Source organism: Mus caroli, unplaced genomic scaffold (genome assembly GCF_978045245.1).
Source record: "Mus caroli unplaced genomic scaffold, Mus_caroli_1 scaffold_7, whole genome shotgun sequence".
In the NCBI taxonomy this organism is placed as follows: Eukaryota; Metazoa; Chordata; class Mammalia; order Rodentia; family Muridae; genus Mus; species Mus caroli.
The window spans coordinates 47452649-47467506 of record NW_028227262.1 but is presented as its reverse complement, the minus strand read 5'-3'; the positions used below and the strand labels follow the sequence as shown (position 1 = coordinate 47467506).

At 44.3% G+C, this 14858-nt stretch overlaps 1 protein-coding gene across 2 annotated transcripts in view; it reads right to left on the bottom strand.

The window, feature by feature from the left end:
• Pdzrn3 (PDZ domain containing ring finger 3) overlaps positions 1-14858 on the bottom strand; it is a 224618-nt gene that overhangs the window by 34103 nt on the left and 175657 nt on the right. The window lies entirely within an intron of this gene.

The following is a 14858-nucleotide window of genomic DNA, read 5'->3' as shown; positions in this document are numbered from 1 at the left end:
ATGAAGTGATTCTTTATTATGTCAGGAGCCTTGTTAGTCTGGTACCCAAGGCCCCTGGCATTGTCTCAGATGGGCTGCCTGGACATCTTAGACACAATTCGATACCTCCTGCCCTAACCATTCTGCCATATCCGGGAAGCAGGATCTGGAACCCCCAAGTCCTTTCCTATCCAATGGATACTCAGTTAAACCTTTCTGACTCCATTTTCGTGTCTCATTTTTAGTGACATATGTGAGTGACGGGTCCTTCGGAACACCTTGACTGTCAGGTCCAGCAGCAATCATAGAGAAAGCACCTTAACTGAGGTAACCTGAAGAAGGTCTGTTTATTATTTTTTTATTGACACAAGGTTTTATTTCGTCCCGAATTGATTACATTGCCAAGGTTGGCCTTGAACTCTGGTCCTCCTGGCTCCAGGTCCTAAGGGGTAGGATTATAGGCCTGTGCCACCATGCCTGATTTATTTAGTGCTTAGGATCAAACCCGGGGCTTTGTGCATGCTAGGCAAGCACTCTACCAACCGAGCTGTATCTATAGTCTGAAAGTCTCTTGAGATGATGAAATAACCTTTGGAATGCTCCAGCCCAGTTCTCACTGGGGTCTTAGGGGTTAGCCTGACTCAACTCGGCAACTTCTCGTTTGCTGTTGAATTGCCGAAGAGTTTTAATCATGAACCCCGAAGGACTGCTATTTTGAAAGGAGGCAGAATACAAGTGTTCATGGGGATGTAGGAATTAGCTTTGTGGACACAGTCTCTCCAAGAGAGAAAAAACCTGCAGCAGTTTCTAAGATGATTTATTAGACACTGGTAGAATTTGCTAGAAATCTACCAGGAGGAAATCATCTGGGAAGAAGTTAATGAACCAAACAAAACACTTGATAATGCAATTAGAACTCTAGGAGACGGAGGGGTTTCTTCCCAGAGAGAGGAGATGGGGGATTCGGGGTGAGAGCGTGGAGGCTGAGGTTGGAAAAAGAAGTGTAACTAACTGTTTACAGAGTATAGCTATCAGAGGCTGGGAGGAGAAGATGGGCTGAGGATTCACTACACTGAGTTAGGGTGCCCAGCTGGGTGGAGACAGACTCTCAGCGTGGCTTCAGCTGAGTGCTGTGTGGCTCTGAGCAAAGCGAGATTGCTAGCGGCAAAAATCTGGATTCCCATCCCAGGGACGGATGGGGGAAGACAGCCACTGGAGGATGCTCATGGTGCTCTAGTTGCTTGAGGCAACAGTAAATTTCCCCCTGCTTTTGTTTGGGTCTGAGATTTTTTTTTCTCCTTTTAAATATCTTCTTAGCAGAGTTGGAAATCAACACAATAAAGCTCTATAAGCTTTGTATACTCTGACCTTATTTCCTTCAGCCTCACAGATGACCGAGTGGCCAAGCATGGTACCGTAACTGAATGTATACGGGGGAAATTTCTGACCACGTCCTTGTCCTGGGCACTGCAATGAGGACTATACATAACACAGGTTATGTTTGATTTATATGAATGTAAAATCTAAATAAAAATGCAAGGAGATGTGACTGCAAGCCCCATCTTCCCTATATCAGTTCTTTAGCATGGTAGGGATATGTTTAATATTTTTACTGTCATCCTCAAACATCCCTTCCTTTAAATGTATATTGTGGTCACACAATACTGTCTCCTTTCCCAAGGGCTTTCATGTCATCTAACTGGAATGTTACATATTAAGTGTGAGATTGTCCTATGGAACAAAGCCAGCACGTGAGATGTACACACGAGACAGCCTTATTGAGGTACCTGCCCTTGAAGACCACAAGCTCCTACTGCTCTGTAGTCTTGGCCAGGCTGACAGCTCCATGCTTCCTGCCACAGAGCTTGGGTCTCAGCCCCCTTGGTACTCCTAGCTCTTGCCACGGGCCATTACTGCTCTGGGAGACCTTGGTGGAGGTCTCTCCCTGTCTCTGGGTAGAAATTACTATGAGGGCATGCAAGTTCTACATGATGTCCAGTAACTTCCTACCTCCCAGAATGGAAGTGTTTCAAAAAATAACATGAAGAGATGCTGAAATGGGAACATTTTTCTCGTAGTGACCTATAGGTTTTCGCTACTATGCCTTTCAAAGAAGTCTTCCTTTTGCCCGTTTCTCCTAAAACCGTTCTCCATTGTTCCTTTCAAAGAAATGACTTAGCACCAATGATAACCCAATGATGTCCAAGAAAGTTGGCCTTTCTAGATGCATATCCATCATTATACCTGTCTCATGGATGCCTGTAACCCCCAATTTTGGAAGCCTGGCTGCCCTCACTTCCTCTAGTGCTGCTTTATCTTTTAGTCCCCAGAGCTTTGACCGCTCATCTGCCGTGTCCACATTCAGAGCTGCCACCATGCCTTAAAGTCTCTAGACACAGCACAGGCTTGAACACTGCTGGCATCTAGAAAAAGAACTTTTACTTGTGCTTTGAAGGAAGACTGTGAGGTGCACAGAAGCCCAGTCACTGTGACAGAGCCACAGGCTCTTGGTCAACCTGGTGATTCTAGACTGGGACAGTGTGCCGTGAAATCCCTCTCCTTCTTCAACAATAACCAGGAGGGCTTACACAGGAGTAAGGTATCACCCTGACATCCATTTCTCCTCCAAAGCCGCAAATCACTCCTGAAGGAAACAGCATGGTTTCCTGTGCGTGTACTGTTGGGCTGCAGCTATAGCGGAACCAACCTCATTACTCTCTAGAATGCAAGCCACCTGGTGACAGGGACTGTCCTCTCCATCCTATGGTAAAGGTGAAAGGTAAGAGACATCTATGTGTGCTGGAGGAACCCATGGCACACCTGTCACTAAGTCAGACAGTCTTGTGTCACAATCCTGTTTCTGTTACCCACTGGCTGGGTGACCCCAGCAAACCAGTCATTCTACAGCCTTGACTGTCATCTGTAAAATGGAAATAACAAGAATGTCTATACTGGGTAGGCGTTGTGAGGATGACATGAGAGTCCTGTTCCTAAAGTGTGTCTATGACAATCATTCTCCACAATAGTGTATCATGAAGATGACAACCAAATATCTTGTGCTGGGTCCTCACTGGCAATTCAAGGGCCCAAGACACAGCAGTGAACCTCCTCATATTGCCCTAACTGTGGCTGGACAGGGACTCTGAAGCCCTCAGTTGGGGGAGGGGGAAGAGGCTCAATATTTTGTCCTAATGTCTTCTTGGTGATATCCTTCCTCCTTCGGTCTGGGGGAACACATACTTCCTCTCAGGTTCCAGACGTTCAATGTGATGTTTTAGTTTATGTAGTTAGGGAGAAGTCAGACAAACACTCAGGACAACACAGACTTTAAATGCCTAGCCCAATGATATAAAACCCGGACACACAAACTTCCCACGGAAAGAAAATGAAGACAAAACCAAAACCAAAATCCCAGGTCCAGGGAAAGAGAAAGGCAATCCTTGTTAAAAGTCACTCCAAGCAGGAATGCATGGCTGTGGCTTTACACAGAGAACATGGTAACTGGTGTCCAAGCTGCATAGAGCATGCACTACAAGTTACATCCGACAGTCACTTCATAACTACATAAAGAGGAACGCAGTGCAGATGTATGTGGGTTAGTGTGACTTTGGGTGGGGAGGGCTGGCATGTTTTTCTTCCCACCTCCTGTTGGTCAAAATATTTGCTACAAAGGAGGGTAACTTCCTTCTATCTTTCAGAGACTCCCAAAATAGAAAGCAGCTGCTTGATAAGGCAAAATTGGCTTGTAATTTTCTGAGTTTCCTTTTATTAAGATGCATGCCACTTTTAATGTAATAAGCCTTGGCACTGTGGGTGGATAGGGGAATAGATGGTTGCCATGTATGGAGAAACAGGAGCGTGTTGTCAGGGTAAACTGCTTAACACGCTGGGAGAAAACTGTGGTTCCCCCAGATGTCGCTCAAATTAACTCTGCGCCCATTGCTAGGAGGCTGTGCATAGTAAATCCTGCCTATGTTATTTGGGTCATGTGTTCCTTTTCACAAAAGAGAGATGCTTGGGACTTTGGATTTCTTTAGCCAGAAGCATGCAAAATGCAGGGGATGGGTATATAAAAAGATGAGCTCTAACTGGAGTCTGACAGATGCCTTCTTTCCTTTGCAACAAATGCTACAGCATGGGAGAGGAATTTTACTGCTGAAGGACACGTCATATCAGGAGAAATGAAAGCAGCATTTTATACTCCTCTCTCCCCCTCCCTTTCTCTTTCTTTTGCAACACTGGGGATTTGAACTTCGGGTCTTGTGCACCCACTTTACCATGGAGCTACATTTACACATGCATTTACATACATGCATGGGCCTATGTATGCATATGTGTGTAAGGCACATGTGTGATTGCACATGTGTGGAGACCAGAGGTTAATACCAGGTGTCTTTCTTGATCACTCTCCACTCTACATCTACTGAGGCAGAGTCCCTCCCTAAACCCGGAGCTCACCAGTTTAGTTATCTAGCTAGCCAGCTTGCTATAGACATCTTTTGTTTCTACCTTCTGAGCACTGGGATTACAGATGGGCTTCCATCCAACATTTCATTACTTTTTAGAAACAGTTTTTACATTTATGTTTTATTGTGCATGTGCATCCTATGTATGGTATTATGGGGGAACATGTAGATGCCATGTCACATGTAAAGGTCACAGGATAACTTGTGGAGTCAGTTCTCTCTTTCCACACGTATGTGAGTTCTGGACCTTACAGAACTCAGGTCACCCAGTTTCTGTGGTAAATGCTTTGCCTACTGGGCCATTTCAAGAACACTTGATACTTTTATAAAGATCTTTATAGCCAGCCAATCTCATCTCCCTCTGAATATTTATGATTTAGATTTCTTCAGAATTTGGGGTAGGAGGAGATTTAAATATATATGTTCTTGGATCATTTCTTAATAGTTGTATTAAATTGTATTAAGTACTGAGTAAATTCAAAGACATCCAAGGTAACAGATATATAAAGAATGCTACAATGGTACCTATCTGAATTCACTACCTCCTGAGAAAAACACTTCGAGCTTGATTGACAAGTAAAGTACCAGCACTAGCCAAGCAAACAAAGTGGCCGTGGGGAAGGACTTGCTGTCCCTGTCATCAGGAATCCCTGCATAGCTGTAGTGCCATGTAAGAGCTATTGAGTGCCCAATCAACAGGACAGAATAGAAAAGCCAGGGGCAGGTTCCAACACATGGAAAAACTAACGTTTCCTCTTCATGGGTGGAGAGTTGGACTTTTATCTAAGGGATACTAGAAAATCCATTGATGGGAAAAAATGGAGTTGGATTCAGACACTGTATCATACACAAGGGTACAGAAAAGACAAGACTGATGAAAATCTGTACATAAACTTATAAAATATGCATGGGAGAGAATAAAGGAGGCGATCTTTATGGCTTTGAGGTAGAGAACACACTCCTAACAGATGCAAAATGCAAACCACAATAAAATAAGATGTATTTGTTTCCCTGGACGATGTCAGAAAGACTCACAGACCTCTGCAACTACGTTAGAGACTTTCCAGTTCTTCGATTTAATGAGTTGCTACACAGGCTATGCCTTTAGAAATCTCAAAAGCCATGAGGAAAAGATGGAAAAAACCCAACAGAGAAATAGAAACTTCAGCAGGCCATTTCACTCACAAAAAGGAAACTTAAATATTGAAAATACACATAACACATAAAATCTGGAACCTCATTAAAACATGCTGAAGTGATATGAGGTATATCTCTCCTTAGTCACTTGAAAAAATAAGCAGTCAGATGACACTAAGTGTTGGCTGTATTATTGTAGTGGGTTGGCCTGATGCTGCTTGTATTCTAATGCTAATTTGGGCCCCCCAAACTAGTTGCCCCAGAGACAAACACTGACTGGTAAATAAAGGTGCCAATACCCAGGGTAGAAAAGACATAGGTGGGGGTTATATTTCAAGAGCTTGGGGTCAGAGAAGAGGAGGGGAAGAAGGATGAGAAGGAGGAGGAGGAGGAGGAGGAGGAGGAGGTGGAGGAAGAGAAAGAAGAGCAGCAGCCACAGGAGGAGGAGGAAGAGGAGGAGGAAGAGGAAGAAGAAGCTGCTATGGGTTAAGGGTCAATAGAGCACAATCCTGAGGGCTGCCCAATTGTACTTAAGAGCAGCCCAGATGGAACACAGTAACTAGTAAGTAATAACTCGGGGTTATCGATAGGAAAGTGGATTCTAACAGCATGGAGGGTAGGCAAGTGCCAGCTATTGTGCTGATCAAGGCTGGGATTTTAATAATTATTACTACATATTATATTCACTTTTTTCTTGGTGATGATGTAAAATGAGATGGTGCCTGTGTGATGAGGTGGATTAACTTGGCAGTGGGGGACACAGTTGGAGATGCCCATAGAATCCCTCAGAAGTGTCACAATGACACTGACAATGCCAATTCTAAGTGAATCTTCCCAAAGTGAATGTATGCATAAGGGAGGCCTGACACTTTCCCTCCAATGGTTTTCTTCCTACTCCTACCTCTTCTCTCTCTCTAGTTACCTGTACTTCTCCCAGAGCAGTGGTTCCTCAGGTGCAGCATCCAGTCTGGCAGTCCATCATATACTTAAGTAAGTCATAGCACTTAAGGATGGAGCCTGATGCCCAGGGTTCTAATAAGCCCCAGAGGAGACTCCAACGCAAGGTTCAGTCTGAGAAAAGCCCTGGGAAAATTTCTGAACCTTGAGACTGGTTTAAAGATGTAAGCGCAAGTGAGATTCATTTCCCTACATTTTGCAATTTTGACAAGTTAAATATCAAAGAGATAAGAAGTTAAAAAAAAAGTGGTGTGAGAGAGTATCTTTCATCTCCCATGAGTACTGGGATGGAGGATGAGGTGAAAGAGACATGCATAGAGTGGAGACCCACGTGGAGATCAACATGAAAGTACCTCATGAAAGGGTCATCCTCTAATGCAGTGGTTCTCAACCTGTGGGCCTCAACCCCTTTGGGGGAGGGTCACATAGCACATATCCTACATATCAGATACTTGTATTACAATTCATAACAGTGAAATTACAGTTATGAAGTAGCAACAAAATAATTTTTGGCGGTCATCATAATATGAGGAACTGTAGTAGAAGGTTGCAGCATTAGCAAGGTGGAGAATGGCTCCTCTAATGGTTAGCATCTAACCCAACACACAAGATACATCCTAAACACATGTAATAGGAGGACCACAAATGATTGGCTGGTGGTTAATTTTCATGGTTAGCTTGACAGATTTAAGATTATTATGGAAATACACCACTGAGTGCATTCATGTGGATATTCCCAGAAATCCATCCTTGATAAGAAAAAGCAAGAAAAAAAAATCCATCCTTGACATGTGGGTGGAACCATCTCACAGGCTGGGGTCCTGGACTGACTGGAAAGGAGACAGTGAGGTGTATGCTAGCACTGGCCTCTTTTTGATTCTTGGTTGTAGATGTGTGTACTGTGACCAGCTGCTTCATGCTCCAGCTGCCATGTTTTCCTGCTAGGAGATGGACTGTACCCCCCAAATTGTGAGCCTAAAGAAACTCTTCCCCCTTGTTCTGATAAGGTACCTGATCACGGAAAGTGGAAAATAACTAAGAAAATGGGTCAATGTTTTTATTTTTATATTTTTTGTGGTCCTGGGAATGGAATGTTGGGCTGCACACTCTGCTCCTAAACTGTTCCCCAATCCCAGCCAATGATGCTTAACTGGCAGATCCAGTGGAAAGTTAACCTGAACTGCCTCCCCCAGAAGTAGAGTCAGCTGTCATGGTTTGTCATCGTGGTCATAGCTGAATGTCTCAGCAGCAGAAGCATGGCGGCACTCAAACTCACTCCTTCTCAGAATTCTGAAAATAAAGAGTAGCAATGTCTGTCCTAAAAATACATTCTGTTCTGGCAGAAGTCTGCCTATCTCCATCCACGGTGCTGGAAATTAATTAAATTATAGTCCTCATTACAGTAGTGAGGGGAGTGTCTGTGCAAGCAGGAGGAAGTGTGGATTTAGCAGGAGCAAGAATGCTGCTTTAGAGGGGTGCTGGACAGAGCACAAATGGTGGCACTGTGGGTGCACACAGATGTACAATGAATTTTTACAGACAAATGTACCATAATCTATTTTACATGTGTGAACTGGACATTATTGAATAGTTTACTTTAAAAATGTTATTGTGCAAGGACTGGGGATATAGCTTATGGTTAAGTTAGTCAAGTGTTTGTCTGATATCTGTGAGGCCTTGAGTTCAATTTTCAGTACTGAAAAAAAAATAACCAACAGGTTTCTCAAGGGAAGTAACTTTTAAGAAGCCAACAGATGGTTAAACTTGCCGTCTGCAGCTATGTGTCTGCAATGTGACTTCTGTGCTGCCTACGCATCTAGCCTGGACTTCGGAAAACTTGCCAGAAAAGCGTTGGTCCAGCTTCTTCCAAGATTTTCGGCTTCACTGAGAAGTGAGACCAGTGTGAACATGCACCGTACTCCCTGAGGGTTCACGGGATATGGATTGATTGATGATGGCCCCAGCTCCTGACATACTGACTCAGTAGGTCTCAGGGCTGGGCTCTGCTGCTCTGGGAGCACCTTTGAGAACTAGTGAGATAAAGGAAATGGTATCTTCCATAGTCAGATAAACTGTCTTCCATCTTTGACTCAAATCAAGGGTTGGGTGCGAAGACAGTTAGTTGCACATTTCTGCCAACAATGTCTCTTCATTTCTGCACTATTTCAGTTTACTCTTTATCCTGAACTGATATGTCTAATCATACTCTTTTGAAAAATATTTTCCTGCTAGGCAGGTGACCAGATATGTCAAAGGAACATTTTCTCTGGAGTTTACCAATGGACTCATAACTCAGTGTGCCCTTGCATGCCCTTGGCGAGCTTGAGGAAAAGTGGGTCATTCTGAGTAGGACAAATTCACTCCTGACACTTGTCAGGGCAGCACTTGATGGTCAACAGCTCGGCCGACTACATTTCACCCACAGTGTGACACCTGTCACATAAATGAAGGTGCTTCTGTTAGGAGTCGGTTTTCTAGGCTTTGGGACCCGAGCTGTTTTCCTGCTTGACCCCACAGTGGTGAGAGAACACAGGGTATGAGCACAGGTGTGGCCCTACTCGGAACGGCTGACCTGACAGCATTCTTTTCTGTATCCTCCACCCCTACCATTTAACCATGACCCATCATGCATTATTAATGAGCACAATGGAACTCATCTATTAAACCTTGGTTTCTTTTCATGCTTCCATATGTTTCTTCTTCTTACCTACCATGGCAGGTAGGTGGGTGACAGGGACACAGAGTGACGGGCTGATGATTCCCCTGTAGGCCTATCGAACTCGCCTCATTGGTAATAGAGACAAGGGCTCATTTATCATTGCAAAAAACCCACCTTGGACCAACGTGGGACCCATTTAATACAGTTCTCGTTCAGAATTTGAAAAGAAGTCTTGATGGTTACTGTGTTATATGGCAAGACTAGGGCACCCAGAGAATGATGCAAAGCACTTCATGGGGCTGACATATTTGGGGGTGGGTGGGAGGCTTGAGATAGGTAATAAGTTGTAGAAACTCCCAGGAAGGGGAACCACACAGAGATTAAGGATGCAGAGAGGCAGTCTTGGTCAGAGAAGGTCTGTGAAGGGAAAGCCCATTGCAAAGTCTTAAGGAGGGATGTAAGTAGGTATAGGTACTGAAAGGGGACCCCAGGGCCAGGGCAGATGAATAATGGCAGGAAGCTTATGGGGAATACTAGAAGGGGCTCAGAGACACACAGTTTTAAAGGCCACCATGAAGCAGTTCTCTTTATGCTAATGGCTCCAGGGAGTCACTGAGCACGGGCTGTGTAGAAGATCCTTGGCACATGATTGGTTGAGCCCTCAAGATGAGTGAACCAAATAACAAAAGCTATGCAGTCCCCTCCATCCTCCAGCCTCATTGCCTGGGTCCAGTCACTGCCATTATGTGCAGTTCCCCATCCTCTTTCTACATACATATTGACTATACCTACTTCTCATTCCTCAAAGCCACTAAAGAATTCAAGGTGCCCAAGGCAAGGATATCTGGAGAATAATAAGGCTTCCTGAGTTCATAGTGTAACAGGGAAGACAGCATTAATATGATAACATGGATGTGAGGCAGAGAGACATGAAGGGAAATAACAGCGGGCAGGGCACAGCAGGCACGCTCTGTAGGAACAGATTAGAGATCCATGGCATCGAAGGGGTGATGCTCAATGTAGGGATACTGTCTTGCTGGGGAGCACAGTGGCTTGCTTTATAGGGATAGGATGGTACTGTGTGGCATGGTAGAAATTCTCAGTGTGGGGATGCACTGGTCCTTCAGAGTGGAAGCCATGGCATGCTGGGAAAATTCATGCAGGGATTTAGCAATGAGCAGGGTATGGCGGAAAGAGGGCATGTGGAGATAGTGTAATACCCAGGGCACGGTGAGAAGGCTCTATGTAGGGATACAGCAGTGGGTGGGGCATGGGAGAAGGGGTTGGAGCAGTAGGTAGGGCATGATGGGAAGGCTCTATGTAAGAATGCAGGGCTGGCACAGGGTAGGGATGGTCCATGTAGGGATATAGCAGTGGGTGGGGCATGATGGGAATATCCCATGTAGGGATGGATCAGTAGACAGGGGCATGATGGGAAGGCTCCATGCAGGCCTTGATTCCACCTCAGGCCATTCTGTTTTCACTTCTTAACACTAAAGCAATTTATGATCCACTGTTTAACAACGAGTAAATAACAAGTAGTGACAGATACATACACACATTTAAATAGTGACTCTTGGGGCCATAAACAGTTCCATTCTCATAAGGGGGTCGCCTTTTCCTGCAGCTGGGGTGACAGACCTGGACTGCTAGGCCTGGGCAAACCTTCTGCTTTCAAACCTTTTTTCACCCAAAATGAATTCAGAAGGAAAACTAGCATGGAAAACAGTGCTTTTTAGCGTTGACAGGCTGCTTAAGCAAACACACTCCTATTTGCAGGAAATCTTGGCCTGGTTCAGCACTGCTGTGTAGAGGTCAAGTTTATGTTCATCCAATTAACTGCCACCGACTCTGTCCATACTTAATCATACCACGGCCCGGCTGCTTCACAGCAGACTCACAGTTGCTCTACAGCAGTAAACTCATCTAATTGAGTATTGCACACAGCTAATTAAATATGAAAACAGGATTGTGTGCAGTCAAGTTTCCAGCCTGCCTCATAAACTTGCTGATTCTAATTTGTATTTACCAGAGAAATCTGGGCTTTCCTAGCCTAGGAGTTAATAGGTTGACAGGGGAAAAAGGGTCACAAACAAGGACAGCTGCTATGTTCGGGGACGGCACTGTCACTGGGTAAAGTATATGCTTTTTAAAGGCTAGCAACTCTCCTGCAGAAGGCACAGCTTTAATCTTAATACCAAGGGCCAAAGGGCTTTTTAAGACCATCCATTCGGGGAAAAGCCTGGAGGTTAGTGGGAACTTTCTGCTACTTTGGAGGTGACTTCTCTTTGCCTACCACATGCCCTTCTTGTGGCTTGAGGGAGTGAAATGACAAGCTTCAAGGGGGTCTACTTTAGTACAGGCTCTTCAACCACACAGGTGAAAGCAGTCTCAACTCTCTCTCTCTCTCTCTCTCTCTCTCTCTCTCTCTCTCTGTCTATCCGCTCTGCCTCTCTCCCTCTCCCCCCACCCTGTTATGTATGTACACTAGTGTCTGTGTACCTAAAGGAGAGAGGTCAACCTCTACCATAATTTCGAGGAGCCACCAACTTTTTATTTTTGACCCAGGTTTGTCATTGGGTAGTCTCCATCAGAATTACTTCCTTGTTGTCTCAGCACAATTCTCAAAGACTGCTTATCTGAGCTTGTGGGCTCTTCCTGTCTCTGCATTCTCAGCTCTGAGATTACAAGTGAGCACAATGAAATCTGGCTTCTGTGAGTGTTGGGGATCGAACTTGTGTCCTTATGCTTGCACTGACTGTAATCACTTTACCCCGGTAGTCTCTCTCTAACGTTGGTCATGCACTCACTGGCACTGCTGGAAATGATTTGTGTAAGGAAAGGCTCTCAGACCTGAGAATTGTGGTGCAGATATGACACCCAGCCCCACTTATAACTCCTTTGAATGTCAACTGCTTCATCTTTGATTGGGGACAATAATATCTCCTGTCTCCAACCTACTGTGTGAATTCAATGGGAAACCAGACGACCAGCATTTAGCATATTGCAGGACACACCAAGCATGCTGTAGGTAATGTTGTAGATGTGTGGAAGTGTGTTTTCCTTGTCATTTTGAAAACTGGCGTGCAAACTTCAGGTAAGTGAGTTAGAGTTTCTAGTTGGAAACAGAATTCCTTATCAGTTCCCTGCTGACTCCTGACCCCTCAGAGTTCTTTTGGTTGGATGCCACTTCTGATCTTTTTTATTCCTTTCTCTAACTCTCCACAGGAAGACCTACAAAATACCCAGACAGCCATTCCACTTTTCCTGCTAGCCCAGCTGACATCCAGCCTGCCCTGGAATCACAGGTGTCCAGCTAACAGATTCACAGACCTTGAATGAGTATTTTCCTTCCTTTCCACCCAGAACTTGGCACCCATTCTCATCTGCCTTCCAGGCCTGGAGCTGCGAGGCTAGAACATGAGATTCTCTGTGCTATCCAATTTCCCCATGGAGAAGTTTATTCCTTTGACTACCTCCAAGTATCTTTCTTTTGGGCATCTTTTTTCTTTTCCTTGAATTAGGGGGTCCAAGTTACCTGATAGGTTGATCTTTTCAGCTGCTAATCTAAACTTCCCATTTCTAGAATGCACAGATTCTAGACCAAGGCCTCCACTGGAATACTGCAGGTAGAAATGCCCAACAAACGGCAGCCCTCTACTGCTCTGACAAGCCCAGGGTAGGAAGAGGCTTTTTCTCCTCAAAAGTGTTCAAGTGTTCCTCAAGGACTCAGCACAAGGGTGTCAATGACTATGTCACCCTTCAGCAAGCAGGCAAGTTGGGGAGTTGTTGTTGTTCTAATGTGATTAAAGGTACAATAAGGTGTGTGTTTGTGTGTGTGTGTGTGTGTGTGTGTGTGTGTGTGTGTGTGCAACCAGAGGCAAAGCCATTGTTCTGCACCATTAAGCTCACAGCAGCCCCCCAAAGAAATTATAGGCGGCTTGCCGATGGCCCTAATGAAGAGCATCTCTTTGAATTATCTATGGATGAGGATAGGATCAAGCCAGAGCCTTAGAATATTTGATCCTCTTTGTGCTGCTGTTATGAAGGCTTACTGAAGCCAGACACCCTGGACTTTCTGGAACTGTAATTTATGGAAACCTCAATTTCTCTGTTCTAATAAGGTTTTGCATAATAAGGGTGAGGATACAATTGCTAATTCCTGCAAGAGGTTTTGTGAATTCCTCTGTGCTATGGTTCGGGTGCCTGAAGAATAGGTGGAAGAAGGGATTTTACTTAGCTGACACAAGGGAAGTGGGTCTGAGAAGTAGTTTGGGCTCCCTGAAAATAAATCTGCATGGCTCCTTAAGCTGCTGACAACACGCATTTCAGGTGGAAGTCATTTATCAGCAACTCACCAAATGATACTTCAGACAGAAATAGCTCCACAAAATTTTACCTAGTTAAAACCAAACTGAATCCAGATCCCTTCTTTTGGGACTGTAGTCTGGGCTTCAGAGCATAAATAATAAGGTTGAATGAAAAATAAGTTGGCACAGATTTGTTGTAGATATCATAAAGCTGACTTTGGGAAGGGGCTCACTATCATAAATGTATATGAAGCTCACCTGAATGGAAATGATAGTTTTGGTGCCAAACCAAAACAAGAACAGAGTTTTGAAAACTACCATTTAACTTACTCCCTCTGCAGTAGCCAAGCCTAACCTAGCACACTGCTTAGCCAACGCTGTGTGCTACCCAGCTCATTTCACTTCTAAATGTTTGGCTCAAAAAGAGATTCCCCCAGATCATCAGGTAAACTGAGGGTTAGAACATACCGCATGATGACATGCGGGATGGGGGCCAGATTATCAGTGGTGGCAGTACTGATACTCAAGTCCTCCTAGACTGCTGGGAACAAGGCATGCGTCCCACTAAGTCCTGAGCATGGGATTGGAAGGCAAGGATATTTCTAAGACTTAAGAAGCTTGTTTTTAGCAAGTGAGACAGTTCAAAAAGCCGTAGAATGCTTACATTGACCCTTTATATGCCTTACTGAAGAGAGCAGGCAGATATACAGACAGACACACCTTTTATTCACCCAGTATCATTAGGTTTTGTTCACAGACGCACATTCAGCTGTCTTGCTGTGTCTTGCTAGGGACACCTGCCCTCTGGTGGCTCATGTGAAAATAACACCCAACTAACTGATAAAATTCGTTTTAAAGTCAAGCCTAGTTCTTTAAAAAGAAAATATATTAATTAGCCATTTGTTGTTATGAACCAAGAAACACGCACCCATTTTTTTTGCTTGACGTAATGTTATTCTCCTATGATGATTTTAAAAAAAACTTACCAGCCTGTAATTTTCTGTTCATTAAAATTATTTTTTTAAAGAAGCCAAACTGATTCAAGAGGAAAATCCTTAACTGCAGAGTTAGGTTAGCAAGAACCATGCCAAACCATCTTGTTCAAGATGGGGCTTGAATATGTAAAAGGAAAGCGCTCAACATAGATGTAAAATAAGCTATCTGGGCTGTATTGAACACATTTCCTGACATCTTAACTGAAATTTCATGTTGTGACGTAGAAGCCTGCTGAGGGTGACAGTCTGTAAGACCAAGTCGCTTGCTTTAGAAGTTGCTAACATTTTTACAGAGAGACGTAAGCAAGGGGCAAGCACGAGGTACAAATGTGAACCACATGTCCCGGTACAAGAC